This window comes from Coregonus lavaretus (assembly GCF_964263955.1).
Source record: "Coregonus lavaretus genome assembly, contig: HAP1_SCAFFOLD_1151, whole genome shotgun sequence".
In the NCBI taxonomy this organism is placed as follows: Eukaryota; Metazoa; Chordata; class Actinopteri; order Salmoniformes; family Salmonidae; genus Coregonus; species Coregonus lavaretus.
In genome coordinates, this window is record NW_028162695.1 from 101,880 (window position 1) to 110,000 (window position 8,121).

Genomic DNA, 8,121 nt, shown 5'->3' on the forward strand with positions numbered 1-8,121 from the left:
TCTAGTTGGTTTACAACTGGCAAAAAAGCTCCATGCTACTCACACTGCTGCTTCACAACACCTGGTACTATGGTCCCGGATCTTGGACCGGTTACTCACACAGGTCCAGTATTAGTTTCAGCCAGGGTTCGTTTTGCGTTTCACACATGCTTTATAGTGCGGATCAGGGTATCAAACGCTCCAGGGTCGGGATTTGTGAAAGCGCCCTTAGAAGAATTTTACTCAATTCTCAGATAACATTTTGAGAATGCTTTGCCAAACCAATTTGGAAAAGTTAGGCCTAGTCTTAGCTGCAGTAGGAACGCTAAACCACCAGCAAAAACTGTTGAGAGGGCTGCTATGCTTTAGCTGCTACTGGACTGTTGTCCTCTGTGGCATACTGATTGAGACTACTGTCCTGTGGCTCATTAGTATTGACAGGTTGTTTTTCTCTCCCGGAGGTTGTGTAATCTCTGAGCTTAGGGTCTCTCAATCTCCTGCTCTCTCTCTCTCTCTCTCTCTGTCTCTCTCTTTCTCTGTCTCTCTCTCTCTCTCTCTCTCTCTCTCTCTCTCTCTCTCTCTCTCTCTCTCTCTCTCTCTCTCTCTCTCTCTCTCTCTCTCTCTCTCTCTCTCTCTCTCCTCTCTCTCTCTCTCTCCTCTCTCTCTCTCTCTCTCTCTCTCTCTCTCTCTCTCTCTCTCTCTCTCTCTCTCTCTCTCTCTCCTCTCTCTCTCTCTCTCTCTCCTCTCTCTCTCTCTCTCTCTCTCGTTCTGTCTCTATAAGGACAGGCTTACTCCATGGCACTCTGTCTCTGTTAATCATTGCACCTACTTGGTGCTGGGGTTGCAGAAAGTGCTGTAAGTAGGGTAGTATGTTCTGAAATTAGAAAGAGGCACTTGTCCATAATAAATAGACAAGTGCCTTTCCTGTTTGTTTCAATTCAAATGTTATGGTGTGTTCGGTTTGATTATACAGCAAGTGGGTTGTTCATTAGCGTGTGCGCATGTGTGTGTGTGTGTGTGTGTGTGTGTGTGGCGCATGTGTGTGTATGTGTGTATATGTGCCTGTGTGCGTGTCTTCAGAGCTCAGGAACACTTCGTAGAGCAGTGACGTTTCTCTAGCCTCATGCCGTGGCTAGGTGAGCTAACACCATGCTCTCACCCAGCCTCCTGCTGCTCGCGCTACGTGGACACTCTGACACCCGTCTGCTTCCCCTACTACACTACAACATGTGATCTGGTCTGCTACCCCTCTCTGGTAAGCTCTGGCACGGTGCCTCTTTCACATTCTGACACCCGTCTGCTGCCCCCTACTACACTACAACATGTGGTCTGGTCTGATACCCCTCTCTGGTAAGCTCTGGGCACGGTGCCTCTTTCACATTCTGACACCCGTCTGCTGCCCCTACTACACTACAACATGTGGTCTGGTGTCTGCTACCCCTCTCTGGTAAGCTCTGGCACGGTGCCTCTCTCAGTATGGTGCTGATGGGTTTGTCCTGTGACTGACACCGTTACTGTGCATGCTATGTGAGATTTCACACCTATACCATGGGGTATACAGTGGACAACCATTGGGATTTATCAGAATGAATTAATGGATGTCAGATCAGAAGCATGACTTTCACATGCATTCATTATCCATCAGGCTTCACATCAGATGTTAAGTAGTTGTCACTGTGCTGTGTTTCCTGTGTGTGACTCAACACTATGCTGTGTTTCCTGTGTGTGACTCAACACCATGCTGTGGTTTCCTGTGTGTGACTCAACACTGTGCTGTGTTCCCTGTGTGTGACTCAACACTATGCTGTGTTTCCTGTGTGTGACTCAACACTGTGCTGTGTTTGCTTGTGTGTGACTCAACACTGTGCTGTGTTTCCTGTGTGTGACTCAACACTATGCTGTGTTTCCTGTGTGTGACTCAACACTGTGCTGTGTTTGCCGTGTGTGACTCAACACTATGCTGTGTTGCCTGTGTGTGACTCAACACTATGCTGTGTTTCCTGTGTGTGACTCAACACTGTGCTGTGTTGCTTGTGTGTGACTCAATACTGTGCTGTGTTGCTTGTGTGTGACTCAACACTGTGCTGTGTTTCCTGTGTGTGACTCAACACTGTGCTGTGTTGCTTGTGTGTGACTCAACACCGTGCTGTGTTTCCTGTGTGTGACTCAACACTATGCTGTGTTTCCTGTGTGTGACTCAACACTGTGCTGTGTTTCCTGTGTGTGACTCAGACACTGTGCTGTGTTTCCTGGCTGTGACTCAACACTGTGCTGTGTTGCCTGTGTGTGACTCAACACTGTGCTGTGTTGCTTGTGTGTGACTCAACACTGTGCTGTGTTTCCTGTGTGTGACTCAACACTATGCTGTGTTTCCTGTGTGTGACTCAACACTGTGCTGTGTTGCTTGTGTGGACTCAACACTGTGCTGTGTTGCTTGTGTACTCAACACTGTGCTGTGTTTCCTGTGTGTGACTCAACACTATGCTGTGTTTCCTGTGTGTGACTCAAAACTGTGCTGTGTTGCCTGTGTGTGACTCAACACTATGCTGTGTTTCCTGTGTGTGACTCAACACTATGCTGTGTTTCCTGTGTGTGACTCAACACTATGCTGTGTTTCCTGTGTGTGACTCAACACTGTGCTGTGTTGCCTGTGTGTGACTGAGGAGCACCAGTCTCTGTCTTCCAGTAAGTCCATGTAGCTCTTAACGGCTCTGATACAATCTGCATCTCCCCTGGCGGAGGTCTGGGAGAAAGTCATTTGGAGAGCTGATAAGGGAATGTTAACATGGAAATGGAATCTGCTCAAGTGCTTTAGCCAGAGTGGGCTAGCCAGTATCTCTGTATAGCCCCCATCCCAGAGTAGAACAGCCTGTTGGCCATCACGGCGGTAGATGAGATATCAGATCAAAAGCTGCTTTTATTGTTTGTCTGTCTGGATGTTAAAATTGGGAATGAAAAATATAATCTTTGTCAGGTCAGTACTGTATATATAGAACGTGTAAATGATAGAACATAGAAATTCTGCTTTTGCTTTTGCTTTTGATCAATTGAGGATCAGACCCTACTTCACCACGCCAGACTATAAATGGACCCTGCTTAAGTGCTTTCACCTGTATCTTTTTAACATCCAGACTATAAATGGACCCTGCTTAAGACCTTTCACCTGTATCTTTTTAGCACCCCATCCCAGACTAACAGAGCCTGTTGGCACACAAGGAGCTATAGATCCTAGATCAGAGGAAAAGATGCTCTTGTTGTTGTTTGTTTAGGTCTTCCTTAACAACACGGTCTCTGGAATATGGCTTTATGTATCTGGAAGTCATTTCCATGTAAAAGTACCCATGAGCACCAACGTGTAAGTTCATAGGAGCATGTCAAATTAGGTGTCAAATTAGGTGTTAATTTTGAGAAATTAAGGCATATATACTTTTTTTTTTTTTCATTTTTTTACAATTTTCCATCCTAAAAAATAGGAATAAGCAAAAGCTTTGATTTATTGTCAAATAGATGGAAAAGGGTCTTACAAAACATCTACCAGAAAAGTTAAAAAAGGTATTAGAAATACATCAAAATACAATAATGTTGAAGTAAAGACCCTTGTCAACTAATATCAACCCTTATATCTAGTTTAGGATACATTGTTCTGCCTTCTGTACGTTTAAGAAACATTGCCTTGTGCCTTGAAATTCCGTTACCAAAAACCCACATATCTTTCCAGGCTCTACAGTGAGACCTGACATTTTTTATTTAGGAGCCTAGAAAAATGAAGGATTCTAGCTTTAAAATCTAAAATATTTTTCATTGTGCTTCTAAATTTCTTTGTGTGGTCCTACATTTTTCCACTTAGGCGCACGTCAGTGGAGGATGCTGAGGGGAGGACAGCTCATAGTAATGGCTGGAATGGAGTCAATGGAATGGTATCAACCACATGAATCCACATGATTGATACCATTCCATTGACTCCATTCCAGCCATTATTATGAGCCGTCCTCCCCTCAGCAGCCTCCACTGGCTCACACGTGCTCCTTGTAAAAAAGGTCAGCGTAGAGCCCTGATTTAAGATATTTTCTAATTTCATAGGGAGGATGATGAAAGTTCATAGAAGTAACAAGTAAAGGTAGACCTATCAATTAGTTATATTCAGCTGATAACCGTTTTCTCTCTCTCTCTCTCTCTCTCTCTCTCTCTCTCTCTCTCTCTCTCTCTCTCTCTCTCTCTCTCTCTCTCTCTCTCTGTCTCCTCTCTCTCTCTCTCTCTCTCTCTCTCTCTCTCTCTCTCTCTCTCTCTCTCTCTCTCTCTCTCTCTCTCTCTCTCTCTCTTTCTTTCTCTCTCTCTCTCTCTCTCTCTCTCTCTCTCTCTCTCTCTCTCTCTCTCTCTCTCTCTCTCTCTCTCTCTCTCTCTCTCTCTCTCTCTCTCTCCAGTTAATGTCACCTCTCCCTGCTCTTACTGACACCAACCAATGAGCCCCCTCTCTTTCCATTGACTTTAACCAACATCCTCACCCACTGAGCACCGACCGACACCGGACGTCCACGGACAATGAAAAGTAGTTGAAATTTGGTCAGTCCGAACGTGATTTCAAACGTTGTTTTTTGGTACTGAACTATACTATGCTGTACTGTACTGTACTAAACTCTAATCTACTTTACTTTACTATACTGTACTGAACTTACTATGCTGTACTGTACTGTACTGTACTGTACTGTACTGTACTGAACTCTAATCTACTGTACTGTACTCTACTGAGCTCTGCTGTGCTGTACTGTAATGTCCAAACTTGTGAAACATAGACGTCTATGATTGGTTCAGGTTTGAGCTCATTCAAATAATAGCCAGTGTGTAGAATACCCAAATATTCAAAGGAGGATATTGCATATTTCTACCATTGTGTACCTATTCAGGATACACCACCATGAAGAGCATGACTTTCATATGCATCAATATGCATTTCTGTGTAGTACAGATCACATGAACGCAATTCCGTCTCCTTATGCAAATCCACTTCACTTACTGTAGTTCAATAACCAAAATAGATTTTTTCAAACTCAAGGTGTCATGTCATAGCTGACACCCCATTCTGTCTGCAGACATCTTTGAATCTTAATTCGGAGCAGATATTTAACAGAGTTTTTAGAAAACGTGGTCACATAAAAAAACGGAGGGAGATTTTACCAAAATTCTCTTACCAAACTGCATCTGCACAGTTCTTCCAGTAAATGTGTTTTTGTAACATGTTCAGTGTAAATTGTTCAAAGTAGTCCTTGTGCATAGAGTTATATGGTTTGTTAAACTTTGAAATCAATGGTTTTTGTTTGGCATACATTTGAAGTGATAAATCTGATTCTCAGTTACCATGGAATTGCCAAATACCACCACATGGCAATACACACACACACACACACGCACGCACGCACATACACACACATACACATACACATACACACTCAACCCCCTCCCTCCTCCTCCATCCCATGGCCTGCCAAGAGAGATTGGAACAGAATGGAATTTGAAACGTTTTAGCCAAAAATGTTTCCACGGTAAAGGTGTTTTTTGCAGAAACGTTTCAGATTTCGTTCCGTTCTCCGACTTCGACTGAAGCTCTGAGGGGTTGAGGTGAGGGGTCGATGAGCAGGTGAGTCACCACTAGATCCGAAGACCAAAGGACAACATATTGTACACACACACACACACACACACAAATGCACACACACACACACACACGCATAAACACACCCAATCACCAAACAGACAGAAATGAATGCCCACACACACTCAAAAACATACACACAAAAAACGAAACATTTACACATGTACACATACACGCACTGTGTATTGCAGCCAAACAGGAATGCACTACTAACTGTCTGTCTGACTGACTAATGACACAAACAGGAATGCACTACTAACTGTCTGACTGACTAATTAGACAAACAGGAATGCACTACTAACTGTCTGACTGACTAATGAGACAAACAAGAATGCAATACTAACTGTCTGACTGACTAATGAGACAAACAGGAATGCACTACTAACTGTCTGACTGACTAATGAGAAAACAGGAATGCACTACTAACTGTCTGACTGACTGACTGACTAATGAGAAAACAGGAATGCACTACTAACTGTCTGACTGACTAATGAGAAAACAGGAATGCACTACTAACTGTCTGACTGACTAATGAGAAAACAGGAATGCACTACTAACTGTCTGACTGACTAATGAGACAAACAGGAATGCACTACTAACTGTCTGACTGACTGACTAATGAGACAAACAGGAATGCACTACTAACTGTCTGACTGACTAATGAGAAAACAGGAATGCACTACTAACTGTCTGACTGTCTAATGAGACAAACAGGAATGCACTACTAACTGTCTGACTGACTGACTAATGAGACAAACAGGAATGCACTACTAACTGTCTGACTGACTAATGAGAAAACAGGAATGCACTACTAACTGTCTGACTGACTGACTGACTAATGAGAAAACAGGAATGCACTACTAACTGTCTGACTGACTAATGAGAAAACAGGAATGCACTACTAACTGTCTGACTGACTAATGAGAAAACAGGAATGCACTACTAACTGTCTGACTGACTAATGAGACAAACAGGAATGCACTACTAACTGTCTGACTGACTGACTAATGAGACAAACAGGAATGCACTACTAACTGTCTGACTGACTAATGAGAAAACAGGAATGCACTACTAACTGTCTGACTGTCTAATGAGACAAACAGGAATGCACTACTAACTGTCTGACTGACTGACTAATGAGACAAACAGGAATGCACTACTAACTGTCTGACTGTCTAACGAGAAAACAGGAATGCTCTACTAACTGTCTGACTGTCTAATGAGACAAACAGGAATGCACTACTAACTTTCTGACTGACTAATGAGACAAACAGGAATGCACTACTAACTGTCTGACTGACTAATGAGACAAACAGGAATGCACTACTAACTGTCTGACTGACTAATGAAACAAACAGGAATGCACTACTAACTGTCTGACTGACTAATGAGACAAACAGGAATGCACTACTAACTGTCTGACTGACTAATGAGACAAACAGGAATGCACTACTAACTGTCTGACTGACTAATTAGACAAACAGGAATGCACTACTAACTGTCTGACTGACTAATGAGACAAACAGGAATGCACTACTAACTGTCTGACTGACTAATGAAACAAACAGGAATGCACTACTAACTGTCTGACTGACTAATGAGAAAAACAGGAATGCACTACTAACTGTCTGACTGACTAATGAGACAAACAGGAATGCACTACTAACTGTCTGACTGACTGACTAATGAGACAAACAGGAATGCACTACTAACTGTCTGACTGACTAATGAGACAAACATGAATGCACTACTAACTGTCTGACTGACTAATGAGACAAACAGGAATGCACTACTAACTGTCTGACTGACTGACTAATGAGACAAACAGGAATGCACTACTAACTGTCTGACTGTCTAATGAGAAAACAGGAATGATCTAATAACTGTCTGAATGTCTAATGAGACAAACAGGAATGCACTACTAACTGTCTGACTGACTGACTATTGAGAAAACAGGAATGCACTACTAACTGTCTAACTGACTAATGAGAAAACAGGAATGCACTACTAACTGTCTGACTGTCTAATTGAGACAAACAGGAATGCATTACTAACTGTCTGACTGACTGACTAATGAGACAAACATGAATGCACTACTAACTGTCTGACTGTCTAATGAGAAAACAGGAATGCTCTACTAACTGTCTGACTGTCTAATGAGAAAACAGGAATGCACTACTAACTGTCTGACTGTCTAATGAGACAAACAGGAATGCACTACTAACTGTCTGACTGACTGACTAATGAGACAAACAGGAATGCACTACTAACTGTCTGACTGACTGACTAATGAGACAAACAGGAATGCACTACTAACTGTCTGACTGACTAATGAGACAAACAGGAATGCACTACTAACTGTCTGACTGACTGACTAATGAGACAAACAGGAATGCACTACTAACTGTCTGACTGACTGACTAATGAGACAAACAGGAATGCACTACTAACTGTCTGACTGACTAATGAGAAAACAGGAATGCACTACTAACTGT

The 8,121-nt window shown here is 42.7% G+C and overlaps 1 protein-coding gene across 8 annotated transcripts in view; it reads left to right on the top strand.

Annotated features, from left to right (window-relative positions):
- The first annotated feature begins 971 nt into the window (after nucleotides 1-971).
- The window catches only part of LOC311119011 (glucagon receptor-like), a 53,994-nt gene continuing 46,844 nt past the window's right edge, over nucleotides 972-8,121 (top strand). For 5 of the 8 annotated variants that reach the window (XR_014611892.1, XR_014611893.1, XR_014611894.1 and 2 more), the window contains exons 1-2: nucleotides 973-1,234; nucleotides 4,401-4,539. The gene's annotated coding sequence lies outside the window, so the exon portion shown is untranslated. Of the gene's footprint in view, nucleotides 1,235-1,408; nucleotides 1,427-3,049; nucleotides 3,335-4,400; nucleotides 4,540-8,121 lie in introns of those variants that run through there. The other 3 variants (XM_084193764.1, XM_084193761.1, XM_084193762.1) reach the window with 3 other exon arrangements.